At 36.7% G+C, this 26,515-nt stretch overlaps 1 protein-coding gene across 4 annotated transcripts in view; it reads left to right on the top strand.

The window, feature by feature from the left end:
• Positions 1 to 26,515, top strand: part of NOVA1 (NOVA alternative splicing regulator 1) — a 189,439-nt gene that overhangs the window by 89,393 nt on the left and 73,531 nt on the right. Inside the window, exons 2-3 of one of the 4 annotated variants that reach the window (XM_044435738.1) lie at positions 15,495 to 15,610; positions 17,561 to 17,653. The exons of the other annotated variants lie outside the window; for them this stretch is intronic. The gene's annotated coding sequence lies outside the window, so the exon portion shown is untranslated. The remainder of the gene's footprint in view (positions 1 to 15,494; positions 15,611 to 17,560; positions 17,654 to 26,515) is intronic. 4 annotated transcript variants of the gene reach the window in all.

The following is a 26,515-nucleotide window of genomic DNA, read 5'->3' as shown; positions in this document are numbered from 1 at the left end:
GTTCAGGAAAGGTGCAGCTGCCTTCATAATAATGAAAAATGTAGGCGCATACCCAAGCTCTGTATCTTTGCCTTCAGAGTGAGTATAAACCTATCTAACACAGGTAAACCCCTGATTTCTTGCATTTGGGAACTTGTTACTCTCAAGGTCTGTGTCTTACAGGGATTCTGTTCGCCTTATTAGACCCCATGCCGTGCTCCATAGCATCTAGACACTACATACTGATGAGTACCCGCAATCTGTATTTCTACGCCCAGTGGTATCATATAGATGTCAAATAGCACTGAGGACAAAAGAGTGCCCCATAACACCTCATAGCATAATTTTCAAGGTCCTGACATGTAGTCATTCAGTGCTTTTCTCTGTATTCGGTTTTACAATTATGACTGAAACCAGCATAGAATGCTGCCTCTAAAACCCTACTCACAGTGAATGTCCAAGAAGTTAATGCTGTCAAAAACTGTTGAAGAGTAAGTTTCCTAGTCTCATTCCTGAAGAACGTAAGAAGGGCAGCCAAGACTGTTTTTGTATCAAAACCAGTTCTGAAAAGACACTGAAATGTCTGAAGATTTATTTCCACTTCATATAATTGCATATAATTTCTAGCCGTGTATTTTATATGTTTGTAAAATTTTAATCACCTCTTTTGTATATTGATTTTTAGAGAAAACATGGGTCACATCATTTTATTAAATAGATAAATACATTTTGAAGACGTTATGCAGGTTGGGTAAAAGAAAATGTCCACATAATTGTCTAGATTCACTTTCTCCCACAACATTTAAAAACAAAGGAAAATAATTTCTTCCAAAAAGGTTGTTTAGCACAGTTGTTTAGTATCTCAATCTCAAATAAGTAGTCCATAATAAAATTGGATTAAGCAGTGCCCTCAAATTAAATGAGAACTAAATCTTGCTAAAGTATCAACACAACACAGTGACAAGTATATTAAAATAAAATAAATAAATATTATTTAGAATTTCTTGTAGAATATGACATCCTTGTCACAAAAATGTTACAGTTAATGTGCTAAAATTATAAATCAATTAGTTGTTTCCTGTAAAACTGATAGTAGGGATAATCAGAATAGAAGAGAAAATATAAACCAGGGAAGTAACAAATTGAGACAATTTATTTTAAATTTGAGTTATAAGCAGACTGCTGATAGAACTTTAGAAATGTTGAATTATTTCTACCAAATAAAAACATTCTGATAACCTTAGAAAGTACAAAAATCCTTGCCTTAATTCTTAATAATATAGGTAGTATCCCACATTGTGCTGTGTCCCACCAGTTATGGTCCCACTGTTTCAAGTGACCTCTCCCGCCAATTCTACTGTGCAATCAGGACTCATCAGTTGCACAATGGAGATGTAATGTCTTGTAGATGATGCACTTAGCCACTTGTTTCTAGAGTAGGGCAGGTTGGCAGACCTCCTTTAGTGGAAGCTCATCTGACCTGTACCATCCCAGAAACAAGCTTCTCCTCTTGCTTCCAGAAGTGGTAAACCTCTACCATGTAAGTGGCAGGAACTGCTTGTGGAATAGTGTGAGTGGAATGCAATGGAAATGGAGGAGATGAATTGCCTCATTGGATTCTGTCCTCATTTGCAATATAAAAGTTCTTATGCTTATTTTTTGTTGTACAGGGCTAGATTTGTGAAGAATAAAAATACTTTCCAGAAATATACAGAAATATAGGAGCTTTGCTCAGTCATTTGCTTCTCTACCTTATTCATAACAGAGAGGTACCCTTGACAGATTACATGTTCTGCAAAAAGAACCAATAGATACTAATTTTAAGCATACTAATGTACTAAATAGGGTTGCTGGGAGGATAAAATGCAGAAGAGAAGTTTAATGTACACTATTTGAGGAAAGATGAGATACAAATGTAACCCCTCAGAGAATGCAGTCTTAACTCTCGAACAATCTGTAGAGCAGGCACTTCCAACACAGCATCAGCAGACACCGTGAGGGGCATCATGAAAGACTGCCCAACTTGATTTTTGGAGGCACCTGATATATTTTTAATCCTTGCTTCCTGCTCTTTTAAAATACTTACATACTTAAATTTTTTCCATGCATTTTTTCTGAATAAAATGCAGTCTATTAGCATCCATAGTTGCAGCAGGTAAGCAGTAATTCACTAATTTTGTGGTGGTGTTCACAGCAGTTTCTCAAATTCTAGAATGTGCCAACAGTTGGGTACACCTGTTTTGTGGGATGCCATTTTGCCTATTTCAATTAGAAGGAGGGGAAATTCAGGCTATTGCTGAAGTAAAATTGAAACTGCTCTTTATTAGTAGAGCAAATACCAGGACATTATTGAGTTAGGAATAGCTGATCTATCAGTATTTGAAAACATACAAATTAGGATAGGTGACTTATGTATGAAGGAAGGGATAATTGCCAGTATTTGGTGGTAATGGAAAAGAACACTATAACCAGGTCAGAAATAGATTTTTAACCATTCTGGGAAAATTAATGCGTGTCATGGGAAAATATTTATGATAGTGTAATCAATGGAAAGAATGTATGACATAAAGCAACCCCAAATAAGAGATACTCTACTTGATCTCATGAAACATGCTGACTGGACAGTGTATAATCTAAAGTCAATTTGTTCCTTTTGGATAGCCTTTCCAACCTGGTATACACTGGCTGTTTTGGAGTTCAATTCACATTAGCCTCAGGAAGCATACCTAATTATCAGTAATTCTGAGTGTTGTAGGCCAAAATAAGGCACCAAATTGGAGAAGACAGCTTTAGTGCGCAAAATATCCATGTGGGAATGCCTGTGTTCTCCAAATTCAGAGGACTATGGGCATCCAGTGCAGGATGGTAGGAACACTGAGGCAAAGGGTCAGAGAATGATTTAAGGAGACTGAGGGATTGCCAAGACATGTGGTACTTTGCCAACACCCTGCCTTCCTTGTCCTCCAGAAAAGCTCCCTATACTCTTTCTCCAAGGTCATACTTACGATCTTAGAGAAGGAACCAATTCCTTCTTTCTGCATAATTCTTTCTGTGCCAGCTGCAGGAAAGAGTGCACTGAGTACAGAGTCTTAGCTCTGATGTTAGAGCTATTCTTCTAGAAAATTCTCTGCCCCTCTAGATGCCATCTAGAAGCCTTAGGATTGTTCTGTTGGGAGCATAAACAATATTGTGTATAAGGTTTCTCATAAAATCAACTTTAAAATTAAACACTTTAAAAAGTAGATGAGATACATTTTTAATTATTGTATCACTGATACAATTTTAATTATTGTACTTTTAAATGAATATACCAGCAATTATATTTTTTAGGATATAAAGGAAGAATATAGGCAGGTAGCGCAGAATTGCAGGAATGGCATCAGGAAGGCTAAAGCTAGGAATGAAATGAGGTTAGGAAGGGGGGATGGTAAAAGCAACAAAAGAGCTTTCTTCAGATATGTCTAAAGTAAAAGACAGAGGAGATAAATGGGGGTTCAACTATTTTATTGATGGCAAAGTAATAATAGATGACAAAGAAAAGGCAAAAGTGTTCATTTCCTACATGGGGCCTTCTCCCAAAAGAATATCAATGACTTCCTGAAGGAGCAGGATGACAGCTCAAGATTGATAGGCAAATAGTCAAGGATCATCTAATTGAGTTGAGTGAGTTAAAATTTCCAGGGCCCAATGAACTCCATCCTAGAGTCATAAAGAAACTGGTGGAAGAATTTTCAGAACCACTATCTATTACCTTTGAGGAATCATGGTGAAGTACCAGGTGATTCAAGAAGAACTAATGTTGTCCCTATCTTCAAGAAATCCAGCATGGATTTCTCAAGAAAACATCCTGCCAAACTAACCTGATTTCATTTTTTGATTGGGTTACTTGTCTGGTTGACTGTGGGAATGTTGTGGACATAATTTATTTTGACTAAAGCAATGCTTTTTGACAAGTTGCATGATATTCCTGATTAGCAAACTAGCTAAAAACAGGTTATATATAATAGCTATCAGATAAATTCACAGTGGGCTACAGAATTGGATGGGAAAAAGTGCTAATCAGTGATACCTTCTCAAACTGGGGAGAGGTAACAAGCAGAGTGTCACGTAGTTCAGATCTGGTCCTCATGCTCTTCAATATTTTTGTTAATGATTTGGATGGGAAAGTATAGCGAAGGATTATCAAATATGCAGATAACACAAAACTGGGTGGGATGGCTTCTACTCTGGAAGAAAGTAAGAAGATTCATGCTGATCTTGATAGGCTGGAGCACTGGGCTGAAGACAAAGAAATTCTATAGGGACAAATGCCAAGTTTTGCACCTAGGAAAAAGATTCATCATGTAACAAATGCAGTGGTACACGATGGCCAATACTTGGTTCAGCAATACTGCAATTGAGAAGGTTCTTTGAATTGTTGTCGACCACCAGCTAAATATGGGTAAACAACGTGATGTGGCTGCAAAAAGGGAAAATGCTAGATTACCCCTTCCAAATCCTGTGAAATAGTTGTTCCCCTGTACCCAGCACTGGTTGGGCATCACCTGGAGTCCTGTGTTCAGTTCTGGACACCACAGTTGAAGAAAAATGCAGACAAGCAGGAAAGGGTTCAGAAGAGGCCAGCAAGGGTGATCTGGGGACTGGAAACAACAAGTCCAATGAGGAGAGGTTGAAAGAACTGGGCTTGTTTAGCCTTGAGAAAACAAGACTGAGGAGAGATATGATAGCATTCTACAAGTACTTGAAGGGTTGTCACAAAAAGGAATCCAGGATCTCTTCTTGATTATCCCAGAGTGCATAATAAGTTACAGGATGCCAAATTTCATCTAGATACTAGGAAGATAGAATGATTAATCAGATTGCAAAGGAATGTAAACAAATCTGATTTGTACATTAAGTAGTAAGATAGATTTAATTATTTTAAATATGAAGAATAACTTGATGGGGAGTTAACATATTTATGTCCTACAGGAGCAAGTATAGTAGTTTACACTGTCATTAGAAGAAGTTAGAAGTGGAAGAAATGTCATAAAGTGACCATCAACCACTTTTGGTTCAGCTTTATTTAAAAAACCTTTGCCCTCTGAAAAATGTCAGTTCAACCTACGACAAACAGGAGAATTAAATGGTCAATAAATCTTGAAGAAACATTAAAATTTCAAGTTTAATCTCCAGCCTTAATAAAAGTAAGAGAAGATGTAATTCTGGGTACAGGGTCTACAGTTCTGTAGAAGTACATTGAATAACAGGAAGTTAAGATTTTATCTGAGTGTTGAGTTCAAACTGTAGACAATTTTCAAGGAGAGGTTGATAAGGACTGCATTCAGTATAAAAGAAATCCTCCAAAGTTGTTCAACCTTGTTTTGAATGCTAATCTAACAAAAACTGCTGCCCTTTAAAATAAAATAAAGATTTTTGTTGCTGGAAGATGTCAAGTCTACTTTGATTTATGTTGAGCCTGTGAATGAATGCCACCAAAATGTCCTGTCCTTGATAGCCTTGCTTAGCTCTTGCAAATTTAAGACTGTGGCTTTCCTTATCAAATCAGTTTATCTCATATTTAGTCTTCCCATTCTCTTTCTGCCTTCATTTCCTCCTAATAATCAGGAATAAATAGTGTTATTTATAAATAGTGTTCTGGTGTTATTTTTTTTCTAGTTCCTTCATTGCTTCCCTTCATAAAATTCCTCCTATACCACATTTTCAATGCATTTATTTTCTTCCTGTCAGCTTTCTTCTCTGTCTAGCATTCACACTCATACATAATGATCAGGGATAAACTAATGTGGGTGCTCTTGATATTAGTCTCCAGTGAAACATCCTTGTACTTGATGGCCTTGCTTAGTCCCTTTATTGCTTTCCTTCCAAGTTCCAGGCTTCTAACTTTCTGGCTGCAGTCTTCATTTGAATTGATGATTGAGGCAAGGGATGAAAAAACTGTTACAATTTCATTTTCTTTACTGTAAACAGTAAAACTGTTTAATTCCTCTGCATTCACACTTATTGTTTTATTAATGTTGAATTACAGTCCTGCTTTTGCACTTTCTTCTTTCACTTTCATCCAGAGTCATTTCAGTTCATTGCTGCTTTCTGCCGGTAACATGGTATGTTCTGCATATCTCAAAGTAGTGATGTGTAGCTTACCAATTATCACTTTTCTGTCCTCTAATTCTAATCCAGTTTTCCTTAGAATATGGTCTGTATACAGACTGAACACATAGGGAGATAAAATATCCCTTTTCTGACACCTGTGCTTGTAGGAAATCCTGCTATTTCTCGATATTCTGTTCTAATGATACCTTCTTGTTTACAATGAAGATTGCACATTGGGATAATTAAGGATGTCTCTGAGACCATCCATAGTTTTCCAAGGTCAACACAGTCAAAGACTTTGCTATAGTCTATAAAGCAAGAGATTGATCCTCTGCTGATGTTGTGGAGTAATTCAGGAGCAATTTGTGTTTGTGATATGATATTGTGTGCCTTTTTGTGGCAGAACTTGAACATCCCTTATTTGCACTGGAAATTAGTGCACGTTATACATCTAAGCATCTCTTTTCGTGGAAGTTGGAATGAATATTGAACATTTTTAGTTTGAGGACCATTGTTTTGTTTCCATAGTTTTGGCAAAGTTTTGTTAGGATTTGGACTGATTCAGTTTTGAATAGTTCCATTGGTACCCCATCTACTTTTTTCCAAGGTAAATTAGGCTAATTTGCTTAGGCTAATCAGGCTAATTTTCATGGGTCCCTTTGCATAGAAAAAACCAATTTGCATTGGGAAGATTTTATATATATATATATATATATATATATATATATATTTACCAACTACTAACATCTCTGGAAGGCTAACAGCATAAATAAATTGACTACCCACTCTGGCTGCAATTAATAAAATACAATAATAAAATTCAATATTAAAACTTATTAAAATATTGATTAAATGAAAAGGTCTTAACCTGGTGCCGAAAAACAAATAATGACGGGGCCAGGCAGACCTCTCTGGGGAGTGCATTCCATAGTCAGGGCACCACCGCAGAGAAGGCCCTCCTCCGGGTACTCTGTCTCCTAACATGCTCTAGAGAAGGATTGGGCATCTTTAGGCCAAAAGTCAGCAACGTCCTAACTCTTACCATCCTTTACATTGGTCATGCTCATTAAAGTAGATATACTATAAACCAGAGTAGATCTGATTTAATTCAATTTAAATCTAGTTTTGGTGACTAGTGAGTTAAATCATGGTTTTCTACATAAAGACTTGTTCTTGCTGGTATAATCTTAATATTTACAACCAGATGAAGGTTTCAGTAACTTTTCAGATTAGTTTTACAGCTATATCAAAAAATTACTGATTTGGTTATACTATTGGAAACACATAATAATAGATAATTATGAAATTATTGTGAGATCCAGATTAATAGGTTAATTATTCATATTTAGACAACTTTTCTGCTATACTTTATTGGAAGGAAAAAATTAATCATTACCTTAAAACAATTTTTAAAAATATATTTAATTAAAACAGTAACATTATAGCATTATATATTCTTGTATTTTTAAACATCCATGTTTGTTAACTTAAACAAAATATCTTAAAATAAATACACTATCAGCCCAGTCTACACATGAAAATCTTAAAATACTGTCCTCTGTAGCTCACCCATTTTCTCCTTGCTTGTTCATAATTTAGAAAACAGGTTTTCCTTCTTTATCAAGTCCCAAAAGATTTCTCGATTTAGAACAAATGAATTCAAAGGAAGAAAATATTCTTTCTAGGCCGGCAGAAGGCACTACTGCTGTTAAAAGTGATATCATCAAGTCACGGTTTCAAAGTGACTTCTACCCATTCACTGGTGTGACTTGTTTCAAAAATATCATCAGCAAACATATATTTCTTGAATGGTTTCCCCTTAGCTCTGAAGTGTATTATAGTTGGCATTACAGATAGCTGATTGCTGGATACCCATATCATAGCTAAACTCCACTTCCTCAGCACTTGTGGTTTCAGCCTGGTACCAGATATTGACAATATTTGTGAGAAAATAAGTTGGAGACAGTGCTTGTCCCATATGTTTCTTTAATGCGTGTAATCTAATTCTGCCAGTGTGTAGCTCTGTTTTTAAGTGCTCACTTAGTTCTTTCCACACATTTCAACAACATCAGCAATAAAACAGCTATTTTTCTGTATTTTGTTTAAAGTTTCAGAAATGTGTTTCAGGATGCTCAGCATATGTTCAACATTTCTTTTAGGCCCAGTGTTGTGGATTTTGGCTGTTGACAGTGCCATCTATTTTTCTTGATTTTGTTCACAAACTGTCATTAGAATAGGCTAGTTCTTGATATATTGCTCAAAACAGTCCACTACAGAGTTCTATCTAACATCTTGTGGGAACGTTAGCTTGGTTGCGCCCATTCAGAATTGCTGCTGCCACAAAATGATTGTTACAGAAATGTTTAGCAATTTCAATGACAGTCTTTATTTCTCAAATGCTGGAAGTCTTTGGCTAGGTGGTGCAAGAAATGAGCACGGCAACCATATGTTATTAGCTTCATATTTCCTTCCTGCTCTTCTAAATTTCTTCTTAACTTGGAAAAAGTTGCACTGTTGTCTGTGACCAAACTGCGCAATAAATATTTGAATTTTTGTAGCTTATAGCTTTTGCTGCCAGTTCTTTTAAGTAGTCTGCTGTGTGTGCATTTCCTGACTTATCAATTGTTTTGGAAAGGAAGACATTCCATTCTTCTGTTGATACATAAGCACATACAACTGGACCATTGTGGACTTTACTCCACCCATCAATACAATTTTACCCTGTAGAGCTGTTGCACATTTTCCATTTCTCTGTCATACACTTCATCCAGCAGTTTCCCTGCAATGTCTGCTCTGCTGGGGGGACTGTATCCTGGTTTCAGTAACTCAAACATATTAATGTAGTGTGGATTTTCAGTCAGATGGAAAGAAGAGCTTTTTTGTAGTGTAAATAAACTGGGCAATTCTTTCATCAATTAACTCTTTTTCTAATCTGCTGGTTGTTATCACAAACTTAACTATGGTGGTTCCTAGATGGTTGGCCTTTTTCTTTCTTTTACGTGATGTGTGGTGTATATGATATGGCCTTAAAATTTATAAACAGTTAGGCACACTTTAAAAGTCTGTAACTTTAATTCGGGGTCTTCCTCCCCCAGTTGCAACTGCCAGTCTGCACTGGATGAGGCAGTTTCTTGGAAGGGGGCCTGACATATGATGTTTTAAGTGGCCCAGACTTCTGAATAAGGTGATCAAATTTAGTTTCCATGAGCTTTATTCTTTTGAAGATAGATTCCACCAAGTTGGTGATAAGTTGTACAAAATCACCTAGTGAGTTGTCAGTCATATACCATAACCTGCTATGATTAACAGGTTATGAGTTGCTTCCAGCTTGCCATGACTGGGATAAACTATCTTCCCTCTCAGGTGGCCAATTAGTCTTATCATCAAAATTTACGAGGGGAGTAAAACAATTAGAAGTTGGGATAGCGAAAGCCAGAAATTAGAAGGTAAAAGTCATCTATTTTGGTCGGTTTGCATGCCGGGAAAGGCAACACCTTCTTAGTGTTGCAGGCTCTTTTGCAAGCCCCCATCATTGTGAGCTGTTACAAAAGTCAACAATCCTGGTAACCGAGTAGAAATGAGCAAACAAAAGAAAATAGATCTCCCGAAGATCTCGTAAAAGGATGTCCACTATATCTTTCTCAGTTAGCTGGGGCAGACTCACCCACCTTTCCAGGTGTGAGCTCTCCCAGTCAAGCTTCTTAAAATATGGAGAAGGCAAATAAGGTAAGCAGACCAAGAAGAAATTCTCACATTTGAGTCTACTATGTACAATCCCACAGAAAAATAGCTTAGGTGGAACACTTATCTTGAAGTCAAAGGATTAGGAGAGGTATCTAAAGCCAGTGTGGTGTAGTGGTTAAGAGTGCAGGACTGGGACTCAGGTGATCTGGGTGCTAGTCCCTGCTAAACCATGGAGCCACAGACTCTTAAGCCAGCCTACCCCACAGGGTAGTTATTGTGGGAATAAGCTTGAGAGTAGTAGGTGGAAAATGATGTAAGCTGCTTTGAGTTCTTAAAGAGAAAAAAGGCAGAATATACATCTATATGATATGACTGAAACACTGTGCTGGTCAGATAACTCTGAAACTGTACAACAGGAAGATGGTGATCTCAAAGGTGAATAGTTTGCAAAACGCTTTATGTTGGTGATGGATTCCCCTCAACAAAAAAAGTCAATGCTTTCTGTTATTTTATTAATTATACCGTTTCTGGTTACTCTGTATTATTCATATTCACTACTATTCAGTACTGCCCAAAAAAGGAATATTTGCTTGTTTCAGTTCTTTGCATTCATTACATGTGTATCAAAATGACAGTAATATGCAGTAACAACAATGATAACAACAAAATACAATTTTGTTCACACATGACAGTTCCTCAAGGCAGTCTTCCATAAATATGATGAAATCAAAACGTGTACCAACCTCAAGATAGTGCCAGTTCAAACATATCCCATTGGTCATCTTCATCACTGCACTGCTCATGATGTTATTTCATGTAGTCCACCAGGCCTTGCATTTCTTTGCAGCAGTGTTTGCACTTTGCACACGTCTGCCTTACCCGAGGGTAGAAGAACTTCATTAGAATATTCCAAAACTGGGTCTCTTTTATGGCCTGCTGCCACTATAGGTTTTCTCCTCCAGGGAACGAATAATATGGCAAGCCTGATACTATGCATAAAAAGATCCAAAGACTTGTGGAATATTCTGCTCAGAAGTTTTAACTTTCACTTTTACTACTTGCCCCTCCCTGCTCACACATAGCTGATTGTGCATATCTGTTCAGCTCCCAACGATCTTCTTCTATTCATTGAAATTTTTGAGGAAATTAGTGAAGGGTATTCTTTGATACTGGCTTCCCTCATTACTTATACTCATTCTTCAGGAGAAGTTCCAGCAGAATGAAGGAAAGAATCATTGTTTTCTTTATATAGAAAGGTAGGTATAGAAGATCAAACTAACTGTAAATCTTTGTAATGTTGTTGGAAATGTCTGTGCTGGATATATATAGTTGAATTAGAAGACTGGTTGTTGATATGATAATATGAGGAACAACTGGCTCTCAAGCTAATATACAGTATACACATTGCGCATATAGTGTTTCTTGACCTTAGGTCTGTATATGGCTTTGAGATGAAAACAGGGTTTCTAAATAGTTTGTTTATCTCTGTATTACATTTGTATCCCACCCTTTTCCTCTGAAGGAACTCAAGGTAGCTTACATAATTCTTCCTCCTTTCAAATCTTGTCCTTACAGCAACCACCCTATGTGATGTCTGTGTGTACAGTCACTTGATTGCATGCCCAAAGTACACCTTTCTAGTACACAGACTGTTGGTTTCATTAGATTCTGTGAAAGATATTCCTGCTTCATTTTTGATCCCTAGGGCGCTACATATTTATTTAACATCCTGTCATTTTTCCTTCTATGGAACTCAAGACAGCCTACATAAGTCTCCTCCTCTTAGTCTTATTCTCGCAACAACCACCCTGTGAGATACGAGAATCTGTGACTAGCCCAAAGTCACCCAGTGAACTCCGTAGCTGTGTGATGACTAGAACCCAGATCACATTAGCTTCAGTCCCTTACTATTAACTACTATACCACACTGGCTCTCAGATTTTATCTTATACTGAATGCAGGTTCTTCCCATTATCTTCTCATTTAAAGTTAGGTTTGGTGTCCACTCTTTTAGGTGTTCACTCAGCTTATCATCAGGGAGGTGCCATGCGGTTTGCCTGGCACTGTCTTTATATTCCTTCCGGCGCCAGGTAAAAACTTTTTTATTATTTACCTGTCATTTTAAGAATTAGAAATTTTAATTGGTTTTAACAACCATTAAACCATTGTTTTTGTTGTTGCTTTTGTTTCTGATTTTGATTTTTTTTTTTGGACTTTTGCTGATATGTTTTTGTTGTTTATGGTGGTTATTTTTGTTGTTACTAATTGTTATAATCTTTGTTATTATTTATGATTTTGTAAGCCATCCTGGGATATATGTTTTTTGGTGTAGGACGAGATATAAATGTTTTAAATAAAAAAAATGCAGGGAAGGCCACTGCTCTCATGCCCTGTTGCTCTGAGCTGTGACCACAGGAAGCAGCCAGGATTCCTCCACAGGCTGTATTACCTGGAAAAATCCTGGAAGGTTCCACAGTTCTGGCTTGCCCTTCCCCAATACAGTGGATGATGACAAACAGTATGGACTTATTCTCAAAATAGACAGATTAGGCAAGGCTGGTGACTCCCATGACTGATTTAGAAGTCACCAGCTGTTCTGGATATTCCTAAGAATTCCTAAGAATTCTTCCTTGATAGCCTTTAGGTGACAGACTGTGGTTACCCTTTTCCAACAATTTGATGTATGTGTGTTTGGACTATGTTAGATCAGTGTTAGACAACCCATGCCAACTGAACATATGTTTATAGACTCTGTTCAATTTGTTCTCAATCTATATGGCTTGATACTTGCTCCCTTAATTGGAACTTGCTCTCTTAACTCCCAAGACAAGTACTTGCTGCCTTAATTTCTTCTTGTGCATTGTATTCATCTTCTGGGGACTTTATCTGAGTTCCTTTGAAACTTTTCAGGAGTCTTCCAGGAAGAAGGCATTGTCAATGGTGGCACTGAGTCTCTGGAAATCTTACCCAAGGAAGGACTGCTTAGCCTCATTACTATATGCCTTTAGGTATCAGCTGAAAAACTCTTTTTTAGGGAGATTGTCTCATGTTATTGTTGCCTTATTGGCTATTGTGGAAGTTTTCATACACTCAGATTCTTGTATTCCCTTGTCTTTGGACAATATGAGGACCTCATTTGAAGGTAGATGCATGATCATGTGAACAGCATATTTGTTTGCTTTATAGAGACTTGCATTTTTCATTGTCATTTTTCAGCTGCAAAATTCACATTCATATAATATTAACGTAAGTAAAGAGAATGCTACAATCTGACTAAATAGAGGTTCCCTGATGCAGAACCAGTGTTTGTGTAAGGAAAGTAAGTGGGAATTGGTTTGAGTTGTATTTATTTGTTGCTATCCCCTTGCATACAAGAATGCATATGTTGTGATGCATAATACGAGCACAAACAGCATCCACTAAGAATCCCGAAATATATCTTAAAAAGGCACATTACTAGCATTTAATGCTGTGAATTGTATTAAGGTTGCATTTTTCTGCAGAGCTTTTTACTTGTCTCCATGGCTAGATGAGTAAAATTAAGTATAAGAAATTTAAACATGTTTTTGCATAATTAGGAACGCTACATAATCACTTTGGTATCTCTTTTAAAAATATATATTAAATCCTGGGTTCCTCTCCCATTGCAGTCCTCCAGCCTACAAAATCAGGAAAACTTTTACTGTAAATGCTATCTCCAACAGCACTGTTGTTATTTCATATGTTAATAATAATAAGGAATTCAAGCCAGCATGTTGATGGCATGGTAAGACATTATTCTTCAAGGTCACATTAAAGAGGCAGTTGTCATTTTATGCTTTTAAAAACTTTTTGATAAAATAATGCATGTTGCTTTATTGATGAGGGAAAGGGTGGTAAGTGAACAAATTTGAGCTCACATCATAATGTAACATATTATATATTTATTTTCATGCCAATTTTTGACTTAAAAAGCAGCCAACAAGAGTAAAAACATGACACTTCTAGTATGCAGATTTGAAGTAGAAAAGATACCACACACCAGTAGGCAAATTCAAGTAATAGGACTCAAAATTGAACAGTAATTTTAAGCCCACTTGCCAGTCACATACTCTCAGCCTAATATACCTCTCAGTGTTGTTGCTGTGAGAATGAAATGGAGGGAAGAAAAGAACCTTGGAAGCCATGTGGGGTTCCCTGCAACAGGAAGAAAAGCAGAGTAAACATGCAGTGCAATGCAATGGCCCTGTTTCCTATCTTTCTCTGTGTTAATACATTACACATTCTTAACATTACAATTGTTATTCCTGTTTGAAAACTTGCTTTGTTTAAATTTGAAAATCTATCACTTCAAGCAACAGCCAGAATAAAATTCTTATTCTGAAACAGAATTATATTATACATGGTTTTTTAATTTGCCTGCAGAAATCAATAACGTCTCTAATACATTTTATATAGCAAATTTATCAATGGTATTTTTATTTTGAAATGAACTTCTAACATTAATATTTGTTTTCAAAGAGCTGGGAAGGTAAGGCTGCAAATGTTAATATATGTTAGTCAGAACTTCCTCAGAGATTTAAAATTATGTATTTAGTTAATTGATAGGGCTGAGATTTAGCAAAGAGTTTACACATTGGATGACAATTATTTATAATTTACATTTCTAATGAGATAGTTTGTGCAAACACTGTTTTAGTGAGGTGCAGGGAGAAGTGTGTATATCCTAACTTTTAAGTAAACCAGATTACCTAATGAACATGTGGTAGAATTTTAATGAAGACTTTATTTTTTTTTAGCATTTTTATTTGATTTATACATTCCTTTCTGTCAAAGAAGGGGTGTATACATTTGGGGTGGCTTTCAGACAGTTTCACATAAATTAAATGATAAAACACATTAGAATACTATCTTTTACCTCATTTTCATTATAAAAATGGTCCACACACAAATGCACAAGCAAACTTGACCTTGCTGTCATGGGAGCCCTGAACAGGAAGTTACAACCAGTAACTTCGCCCTCATACATATTGTGTGCGTTTGTGAATAATTTGATAACATATTTCTAAATTATATTTCAGAACACAAAGCTCTCACAAAGCAGCTTATAGAAGAACTAGAACAAAATACTATAATGATACAAATATAGGATTATTATTCTTAAAAATATACCCAACCACTTTCTAAGTAAACAGTACTAAAATATACAGAACAACAATGAAACTAGTAAAATGCAGGTTGAAATTGAAAACCAAAAAATTATTATTACTAAGGAATGCAGGAATGAATTTCACAAGTTTAGGGCCCTATTCCTTTTTGAATGCCCTGTTCCTTTTAAATATGAATTTAACACCCACTGGGTGTTGCTGGATGATCAGTTCCAAGCAGTATTGAAATAGATTATCTAGATATATTTGAATATGGTTTTAGGCTGGTTTTGGAATGGAAACTTTCTGTGAAGTGTCTTCTTCAGATAGAGCAACAGGAAGAGTAAGACCTTGTTAATTCCGCTTGACCTCTCCGTGGCTTTTGATGCAATCAACCATGGCATCTATCTAGGGAAGCTGCCTAAATTAGGTGTGGGCACTACAGTTTTGAACTGCTTATGTTCATATCAAAGACATTTATGATTTAGAGTTCTGTCTTATCCCCAAAGCTATTTAAGAAACCACAAAGTTTGATCATTCAAAGATTTAAAGTGCAGTGTCACCAGTATGCTGATGACACACTGCTCTATCTCTCTTTTTCATCTGATCCAGGTGAGACTGTGGAAGTACTTTATCAGTGCCTGGCCATGGTAATGGACTGGATGAATAAACATAGGCTCAATCCAGACAAGATGGAGGTACTACTGGTGGGTGGTTCATCTGTCCAGGTGAGTGGTGTTCAACCTGCTCTGGAAGGGGTTGCACTCCGCCTAAGCAAGGGTGAGAAACATTGGAAGGTCTGGGGACCACTTTTGCTCCTCCGCAGTAAGACACCCACAGGGCTTCACCTCATGAATGCCCACAAAATTTGGTGGGGCAACTGGTAGCAGCAAAAGAAGCCCATACCAACTTGTTGCTGATTTTCAGCAATAAACAACTATAGACTGCTGCAATGGTCAAAATTATCTTGAACAGAAGTCAATTTTGTCCACTGTAGTAGTTCGCAGTGGTTTGCCCCTGAAAATCAGTGTCCATATCTATGTTATTTTTGGCAACAGGGTTCATTGTCCACCCTTACCCTAAAGGATCAGGTTCATAGATTGGGAGTGCTTATAGAGTAAACTTTGTCACTAGAGGCACAAATGTATTCATAACATGGAGCACTTTTTATAAGTTTATGCAAGCTACAACCCTACCTGGATAAAGACAGAGTGGCTTCAATGATCCATGCTCTGGTAACCTCCTGGTAAGATTACTGTAATGTTTTATGTGTGGTTATTAGTGACAAAAGCCTAAAACTACAGAATCACAAAATATGGCATCTAGGAAACAGATTGGAACTGGGAGTTATGACCATACCATACCAGTATTGTACCATCTTCCCTCGTTTCCATTTCACTTCCAATCTCAGTTCAGGGTTTTGTTGTTAAGATATAAAGCATGTAACATCTAAAGCATGTATGACATATAAAGCCCTTCACGGCTTGGAGCCAAATATATGAAAATGTCTCTTTTTATATATTGCTATTTGTGCCCTGAGATCATTATCCGAGACCTGCCTTGATTTTCCCCAAATATTGAAATTTGGTGAGTGGCTTCTCATAATCAAGCCTTTTTGTGGGGCTTCTAATATTGTGGAATACACTTCTTAGAGAGGTGCATCTGCCACCTACTTTGCTGTTTTTTCAGTACCAAGAAAATACTTTTATATTCCCCCAGCTTTTTATATATGGGTTCTTCAGAAAGTTTCTGCACTTTTTAAAGCTCTATTAAGAATTTCAAAAACAAATTATGTTGCTTTTCTACATAGTCACCTTTCTTTGTGATGCATTTTTCCCAGCATCATACCAACTTTTAAATGCCATCAACAAAAAATATATAAAATATATTTATAAAAACTTTTTGAAGACCTCGTGCGTGTGTGTGTGTGTGTAGAGAGAGAGAGAGATTTGTTTCTTTGTTTTGTTTTAATGAAACATCTAAAGCTGCCTTCAAAAATATTTTCTAGATTATAGAACAATAGAATCATAGAATAGTAGAGTTGGAAGGGGCCATGAAAGCCATCAGGTCCAATCCCGTTGTTTCAGGACACAAAGTTACAGGACACCAAGGTGCAGGATACCTAGCAGATGCTTTGCTATTCGTCTCTTTTAAATCCATTTTAAATTTTTCTTGCTACTTTAAGCCATTTTAATGTATTTTATTATTAGTTTGATGGTATTTGTTCTTATTATGTATGGTTCCCTGAGAGCTTTGGCTACAGAGTGATTCATACATTGAATAAATGATAATAAATAATAATGATAAGCTATTAAGGAGATGCACAGCAGTGTACAGCTGTAGAAGTCCATTCAGATATCCAGGCCTAACTCATTTAGGGCTTTAAAAGTGAAAATCAGCACCTGAAATAGGGCCTGGAAATAAAAATATGTATAACATGTTCCATGTTGGCCTAATTCCCCTAAGCAGCCTTTCTGCCACATTCTGTATCAAGTTTCTGAATGCCTTTAAAAACTTCCCAACATAGAAGATACTGCAGTAATCCATCCTGGAGGTAACCGGAACATGCATTACGGAGGCAACACCTCCTTTTCCAGATAGGGCTGTACTTGGCAAACCAGTGGAGCCTGGTAAAAAGCTCACCTGGCTACTGATGCTTCTTGTGTCTCCATTACCAGAGCCAAACTAAGAGGACTCTCAAACTGCATACCTGCCTCTTCAGAGGAAGTGCAACCCCATCCAAAACAGGCTGCATGCCTCCATCCAAATCAGTAAGTGCCCCAACCAATCTTGTTCTTGTAAGGTTCAGCTGTAGTTTGTTTTCCCTTATCCATCCCAAAACTACCTCGGGCATTGGGTCAGAATTTCTTCTACCTGTCTGGGATTAAGATGATGAAAACAAAAGATAAACCTGCATGTGATCTTCATACTGACAGCACAGCAGCTTGCATGAAAATGTATTTTAAACCTCTTGTGGCATTTATTCCTTATTGTAGGTTTACACTTATCTCCTTAAAAAAAGAACAAAGAAGAACTAAAAGGTATGAACTGGGCCCACTTGAAAATGTGCCTGACCACAGTTTAATAAATGCTTTTAAAAGAATCAGCAGAAAGCATGACCATGCCCTGACTGTTCTTCAGGAAATTCACCCTTCCCTAACCTGGTACCCTCCAGATGTCTTGAACAGCAACACTTATCATTCCCTGGCAATAGGATGATGGGGACTGCGGTTCAACAAATCTTACCAGTTGCATTATCTTGTACTGAAGCTGTTTTTCCACTAGCTCTGTTGTGCTAGTAGGCTAGTACAATAGGTACTAATGGTTCCTGAAATACACAGAAAAAAATGTAAATATTGATTTCCAGAAACAGGTCAGTGGGGCACCTTTCTGGAATATCTGCTGGCCTGCTCTGCTGTGCTCTGCTCTGCTCTGGAAACAAATGTTAACATTCATTCCTGGTTGATTCAGGAACCACTAGCTCCTTCTATGCTGGTGGTCCATTGAAATGGGTGACACAGGTCAAGGAAAGTGGAACTAACTGATGAACTAAATAACTGATATCAAAATTGGCACTGTCCTTTCAGCAGTCTATGGTTTCTGTGAGGAAAGCCAGGATTTAGTAGTCTTTCAATATGTAATCTCAAATAGCAGACTAAAATACTGATGATACTTAATTCTAGAATACATTTACTTATAGCTCCATGTTGTGAATTTTTACTGCTGCTAGATTGGTACTGAAATAGGACAAGTTGAAATGGGTGGATCCTAAATGACTCCTCTATTCATGTAATGGGATGATCTCCACAATTCCATCTGTGCTTCCTTCTGTGCCCACACTGCATATCCCACACAGTTCTTAAGTGTGAAATTGGTTTTTCTAATAACTCGGAAAAGAGAAGGGGAAAGCTTGAAGCCCTGTTCTATAACCATGAATTGTTTAGTGTTTGTAGAAGAAAATTGTTATATTTTCATCATTCTTTTTAGTGGATGAACATACGTTGCTGAATGTGATTAAATATTCTATATCAAATATTCTTAAGTCATTGACAAACTGTTTCAAAAAGATTGTATTGACCAACTTGCTTTAGCTGTAGCTCATCTGTTATAACTGCTTTCTAAACTATTACAACTCAGCTTCTAGACTAGAGTTAAAAGTATGTGTATATGTGTGTGTGTACTTCTGTGCATGCATGCAAATACATTTTACAAACTACTAACTGGAACCCGAAAGTTTGAATATATAACAACAATCTATCCTGCTTGCTACATGTATACTTGTACTGATTATTATAAAGAAGGTTCTGAAAGGTAAAAAGGATGAGTCACAGTTTGAACAATAGCACCTATTCAAGGGCTGGTGCCTAGCTCTGTACAGATGGTCAAGGGAACTCTGCTGCTAGCAAAGTAATAGGGCACCATGTTCTTCAGACTTAGTAGGAATGTAACAAGCTTGTGACAGAATGACATGGTGTGCAGAATGACTCCTGAACATTTGTGAGTTGTAGTTTCCTTAAACGTTGGCGCCCAGCTTCTCTTTGCACTGCATGAAAATCCAAAGGTAACCGTGTAGTAACATCCGCGTGGAAAACCAGAATGGATTGTCATTTCTGGTGCAATAAAGGTACACACACATACACACACACAGTACCGTACAGTAAGTGTGATCCTTCCCATGTTTGGGAATCAACATAAGCATTGTTTAATGATGGCAGAAATGGTCCCTGCTCAAAAACATAAGCTATGTCCCTAAGAAACTAGAAACTGTGTTATACCATCCCGTTGTGAGAATCCGCACAGGCATGCACGCACGCACCATCCAGACCTGGTGATTTCTTACAATTCTAAGTGGTAATTGTTTTCATAAGCAAAGAAGCCATACAAAACAGTCATTGTGAGGAATAAGTGCATGAGAGATTAGCACGAGCATAAAAACATTCATATCCTACTCCAGTGTTTTGCTATTCGTAACAATGCATATCAAAATAAAACTTTAAATTGTAAATGTCCGTAGCAAAGTTATATAGCCTATCATTCTTATCTTCAATAGATGAAATATTTGCTATTTAACACAATGTGACAAAATGTTACTAGGTTGCTCACCATTTTCCCAACATGTCTCATAAATGGCTAACTGGTAGTTTTTAACAAATTTGCTCGGTTGGGGAAATTGCAAACTGGCTTTATTATTTCTTGGCTTATAAAAATCTTTTTAAAAGTTTAGTCAACCCTGTATAGGAACTTTAAGAATCAGCAGTGCCCAGTGTTCAATATTATTCAGTACTGTTCAATATTATGAACAAATTGACTGAGATCTCACAGTGTATAGGCAGTAGGCCATTTCTAAGGTTGCGCTTGTAGAGTACAATTACATTCATGATGATTGATATGCATACTTTGGATTTTCTATGTAATACATGGATTTCCTCTATTTAAACCTAGAAAATATTGATTTCTCTCATTTTTTCCTTGGGTTCCTTTCTGTCATGAACTTTCTTGAAAATGATAAAATATTCCTTCAAGGAAGGTGGGTTTGGCTTTCTGAGGCTTGCTTTGTATCACTGGGCCTGTTGCTGACTTGTACTAAACTATAATTTTTCATACTTAGATTAGGTTGTTCACCTTAGTTCTGAAATCCTTCTATCTGTATCATCTTTCCAAATGGATTGCATTAGGATCTCAGGATATTAAAATAAATAGGATTTCTTTCACATTTATGGTTGCTAGAGATATGTACATAACATTTAATACCATGTCAATTACATTTTGATCCATAAATTGATCATACTGCAGAATCAAGATTTGGATAGATAAGTTGATTATTACTGTGGATCAACTAGCAGAGGATAATGATAAATTTCATTATCAGATTTGCTAGCCAAATACAGTATGCCTGTTTTGAAGAATATGGGGCATTGTTATAAGCAAATCCAGCTAACAGGAGAGACACCCAGTTATCCTGCTGAAAATTGACATAGTGGCACAAATATTGCTCCAAAATTATGTTAGTGTGTTCAGTTTGTCCATCAGTTTGGGGGATTGTGAGGCAATGACAACCAAAGGTCCACCTTCAGAATAGAAGCTCTCTCCAAAACTGGGCTTTAGATTGAGGGTCATAATTTGGACAAGTCCAACCAGCTAAGCATTCTAATGGAAGGCACATTGAAGAAACAGCCCAGCTGTTGTCCAGGCAAAGGCTAATGCCTCATGGCATTAAATGTGCCCTCTTTGTGAATGAATCTACCATCACCAAAATAGCAGTTTGGCCTTGTTGGTGATAAAATCCAAGGACAGTGGAAAAGGTATCAGTAATAAAATCCAAGAACAAAATTTTTTTATGGTTCTTGAGGAACAGAAGCCCCACAAGCTTTCCAGCTGTTTGCTTCTCATGCTGACAACTGGTATACAAATAAGTCTTTCTAACTTGATGCATCTGCAAGGATCTCAAATCATAGGTCACAGCATGCAAAGTTTTATAAAATACAAAATGTAGTGTAGTCATTACCTGATACAGTACTTTTCACTCAACTGTCAAGCAGGGATATATACTATTGGAAATGATAAAGAAAACTATCTTGCATGAAAAGAGACAGGCCCAATGAATCTTAATTTTCCTTTCAATTTTCATATCTATCACACCCCATAGTATGATGGGGCTGTAGGGTGTGATTGGGCTCTCTGGGCAGTATACAATTCAATTTGTAAATACACAATAAAACAGTATACCAAAATCCAAAGTAAATAATACAATGAATCAAATGAAAAATACAATATCAAAGAACAATATCGAATATCAACAGTATCAAAATAAATAATGCAACAATATCAAAAATAAATATAATAATAAGCCCACAATATTGTTAATAGAAAAACCTGATGCCTAAACCTCTACCTGCTGCTAAATGTATTTTAGGAGTCTTTGGTGAGAACTTTGCCAAAAGCCTTTGTAAAAGCTGGAGTTACCTTTGCTGGGTGTTAGTCCTTGATCTTACATATTTTTGTAACAAGCTTTTATCAGAATGTGAGCAGTTGCATATTTGAATCATTTAAGAACTCTTGTGTGAATACCATCTGGACTCAGTATTCATTTGTTTTTTGTTGGACAATATGATATTCTTTCCTTCACCACTATTTTTTTATACTCTTTTCTGAAAATATTAGTTCAGTTAAGGGTAGCTGTCTTTCCTGCAGTAAAGATGGAAGAATTCCTTTATGTTCTGTTCCTCCTCCAGTGCTGCTTTAACATCCTTGACTGTCAGTGATCTAACAGTTTCCCTAGCCAATTTCCTGTTTCTGATGATTATATCAGAGAGGAGCTTCTTTCTACACTACTACAACCAAAACCAGAAGAGTTCATTGGGGGTGTTATTTATGAGCTGCCAGCCCACACCAGTCAAACACATCATAAGGTTATCTAGCCCTATGTAGGACATAAGGTTTTAGGTTCAGTGAATGCTAGACTGAAAACTTGTATCCCACTGAATAAAGTTGGGAAGCTTCTTTCCTTGCACACATGAGAGACTGAGGTACCTGGGCTAATCTCCTAAGTGTACTGCTCAGACCATTTCTTCCACCATCTCCCACACTGTGCTGTTTTGATGATTGCTTGATTATATTTTTATACTACCTATTAGCTGAAGCTTTCTGGGCAGGTCACAAAACAAACCTCATGAAACCATAAAATATACCGCTGCCACCACCACCATTTCTATACCACCCCATAGCCAAACCTCTCTGGGCAATTTACAGCAATCCAAAACAATATCAGTCCAATCTGCTTAATTTTCCATGTCTTTTTCCCCTTGTTCTGCCAGCTGACTGTCTGATATGCCATGGCAGCCACATTTATTCAATTTGCTGCAACAGATGACCCCTGGCCCTAGATACATAGTGAATGTTCATGAGAGAGTGATGGATTTCAGGGACTACAATGAGTGAAGACTTAGCCTTTCAACGCACATAGCTGCAGTGGACCTCTCTGAGTGTAATAACTGGTTTGTTCTTCCCTGTGTGGCCAGGCAGTGATTCTGCAAGGAAAAAATACAGTTTGGCCAGTAATAGCAATGGATGGAGTGGAAAGCTTACCCTTTTGTCTCCTGTCTCATGATTGTTGGGAATGATGGATTCTTTTACCAATGCAGTTAACTAAGACACATTTTCATAAATGGCAGTAGTGGAGTATGGGATAGTAAAAGAGATGGGTATTATATAATTTTCTTTCTGTATGAAAAATATTAAAAACTGCTTTGTATGCATAGAGTACAGTACCTGCAAAATGTCTGAGTGTTAAGAGTATGCCCTTCCTTTGTGTATTTTGAGGTCAGGCTAGTTGTGCAAAATACTCTTTATGCAGCATTACCATTTCTCCATCATTCCTGTTATCAAAGTATACATTTGAGAGCTGTGTGTGTGTACAACTTCAAGTCAAACAGGGAAAGCAGCCTGTCCAAGTTACCGTCTTATTGTCTGTGGTTTATATATACTGGTGTGTTGTGACTGGATGCAGAGTTTGTCTGTAGGGGATTTGTTTTGGCTATAATTTACAGCATTCGTGAAACAGCATAGCATTAAACCAGCACTAGGGAGGGATCAGAGTTTGAGGGAATGTTCTGAGGGAATATCCACTCCTTTCCTGCCATGCCAACATTTCTGCCTTCTTTGGGCTTCTTTGCTGATAGAGCAGTGCAAGGACACTGGTATAAAGTTGTGTTGGCATATTTCCATTAGTAGAGAAGAATCTGGACCAACAGTGCCATTGTCGAGTTTCTTCCATGTCCTAACTCTGCACCCCTCAGGACTTTTCATAAGTACTGAGTTGGGTTCTCAGTGTCATTTCAAGGTACTCTACACTTACAGCTTTTTGCTCATGTGGTTTTAGTAGTTTATGATGTATAGATACTAGCTATAGATCAGCACCGTATTGGATATAGTTAAATACATTGTTTTCAATGTGTTTCAACTTTTTAATGTCTTGAGTGGCTTGCAGTCATTTATTGGAAAGAATCCCTTAATAAAACTGTATTTTTTAGAAGAAAGGTTTTTGGGAGGGGAAAGCACATTATACAAGAAATGCTGAGTTTACAAAGCATTATTCAAATAATTTATTTTTCATAATTTCTCAGATTTTCTATCTGTACTATGTGGGATAAAACTATATATAAGACAGAGTGTGAACTGTAAAAATCATGCTTGTCCTAAGTTCAGGTAGGATAAATTTACCAAACAACATCCATTATGTTATGCTTGATGTTTTATGGTTTGGTATCAAAAATAATTTTTTCTAGGATTCTTTCAATATAGAAACAAACATTTCAATATTTCTTCTTGTTTACTAATTAAAGGATGCCTTTAGCCATCTACATTTGGGGGGTGGCACTTTAAAATACTCTAGCTTTGCCAAGGCTTAGTTACTAGCAGGAAGAGATTTAAGCCAAACTATTCTGGTATACTAGTGGAATGCACCCTGCAAAGCTTCTCCGAAATTAAATTTGGTCTTTGGGCTGAAAGTTTCTGTGTCCCTGTCATAGACTTCATTTACATCCCCCCAAAAGGTTTAATGGGAGAACAAAAAAAAAAAAAAAATTCTAGGAACATGGAGTGCTTAAATATGCTTTAGAAAATAATATATTAAGAATCAAAGCAATATGTTGTGACAGATAAATCCCTACTTTTTGCATAGTTATTTTTCAGAAAATGTATATTTTTAAATTTAGCTCCTGTCTTTCCTCCAAGGAACTGAAGGTAGCATACTCATGATTCTTTCATCATTTAGCCTTGCAAGATTTTAGTGAGGAAGGTTAGATTAAAAGAATGTGACTGGTTCAAAATCATTCAGTGAACTTCTGAGTGAGAATGTGGAAATTTGTCTTTCAAGTCCTTCCTCAGATATCTCAAAAATTAATATATGTGTGAAAGTGTGCAATAATACTTGACAAAATAAGTGAAAGTACAATAACATTAAATGCTGGGAGACAGCCTCTAAATACTTCAAGTGTTCCATAATTTTAACTTTGTCTCTGTAACTGAATTATTTGTTTGTTTGTTTGTTTGTTTGTTTGTTTGTAGGATGGGATCCAAAGATAATCCAACAAACAAAATTCTGTAAACTCTTGTGAAGAGATACTGGAAGGCTTTGTATAAAAGGGACTTAGTACAGTAATGCATCTTGAAACTTGTTCAGGCCCTTGCACATGAGATCTGTAACTAACAAAAACATGCTACTAGATTTCAGTTTTCTTCTCTCACACACAGCACGAGAACCTGTGCTATCAGGAAAGACCACAGAAGGGTGCCTCTGGATCCAAACCATCTTAATTTTTTAAAAATAAAACATTTTAACCTTTGAAACTTCTTTACACTTTAGATTATTGCAAAATACATTCTGTGGCCTGATTCTAAGTCTCGGTACACCAGCAAATAAGCATTTACCATAAATTTCACCTACTACTCTGTAAGACAAATTCAGAAAGCATTATCTATGTTGCTGTGTCAGTACAAATTTATAGTATTGGGATTCCAGTATGAACTAAGATTTTGAGCAGAATTATTTCACATGTTTGTTCTTTTGCGCCAATTTCACTGCTTGATGATGTATTAATGTATCCCAAAAGCTCTATTTTACCTTTATCAGTTAATATTTTTCTCTCTTTCTAGCAGATGCATCCTTAAATATCCTGCCATCAACTCCACAAAGTGAAGACAAAGCTGACTTTCCAGTAACCCTTCCTCCATCTTACCCTTCCTCCCCCTTTAAGCCCTTTTGTCTACCTCTCTTTCAGGCTACTTCAGCTTTTCTCACATTCAGCAGGCCATATCCTGTTGTTTCTTTTCTATGTCACTAGGATCTATCATGTTTCCCAACTTCTAGATGTTGAACCCTCTGAGCAGAAATTCCAAATAATGTAGAGAACTTCTACTGTTAAAACACATGCCTTATTTCTGATATCCATTCGCTCATCTGTGTACTTTTTTCTTGGGTAACATTGTCAATCGTACAGTGTTGGATTTGACATAGCAAATACTATGGAATCGATCCAAACGAAAACAATTAAAGTGGAAAGATGATATCAGATCTTGCTCTAATATGGATTTGCAACTCACATATAGCCACAGACCCTCTGACTTGAATATTTCCATGTTAAATACTATTTTCAAAATATGATTTTTTTTCAAAGTTACAGTATAGGAATGTTCTGAAAATAAGAAGGTTACAACCAGCTTATGCTCCATGGCAGATGAGCAGAGCTTTTATTATGCATCAAATTGTTTATTATGCTTCTAAAAATAATTTTTAAAAGAAGTGACAAATACATGTAGTGATAGGGTGAAATCCCTTATAAGTCAGTTTTCCATCTTCCCAAGTATATGACTATATCAAGAGGCTGCCTTAAACAACAAAATCATTGAACCTTAATATCAGTGATTAAAGATGGCAAGATACTCATCCAAAGATAGAAAGCTTTAGTTTTCAAAAATTTTAATTAGAATTATACAGTATGGTGTAGTGGTTAAGAGCACAGGCCTGGGACTCATTCAGTCTGGGTTCTTGTCCCCACTCAGCCGTGGAGCCAACTGGATAATTTGGTTATGGAGCTCTTTGGATGACTTTGGGTCAATCTCAGACCCTCAGGATT

Source organism: Varanus komodoensis, unplaced genomic scaffold (assembly GCF_004798865.1).
Source record: "Varanus komodoensis strain SLA01 unplaced genomic scaffold, ASM479886v1 scaffold3, whole genome shotgun sequence".
Classification (NCBI taxonomy): domain Eukaryota; kingdom Metazoa; phylum Chordata; class Lepidosauria; order Squamata; family Varanidae; genus Varanus; species Varanus komodoensis.
This window is presented reverse-complemented; position numbering and strand designations above follow the sequence as displayed.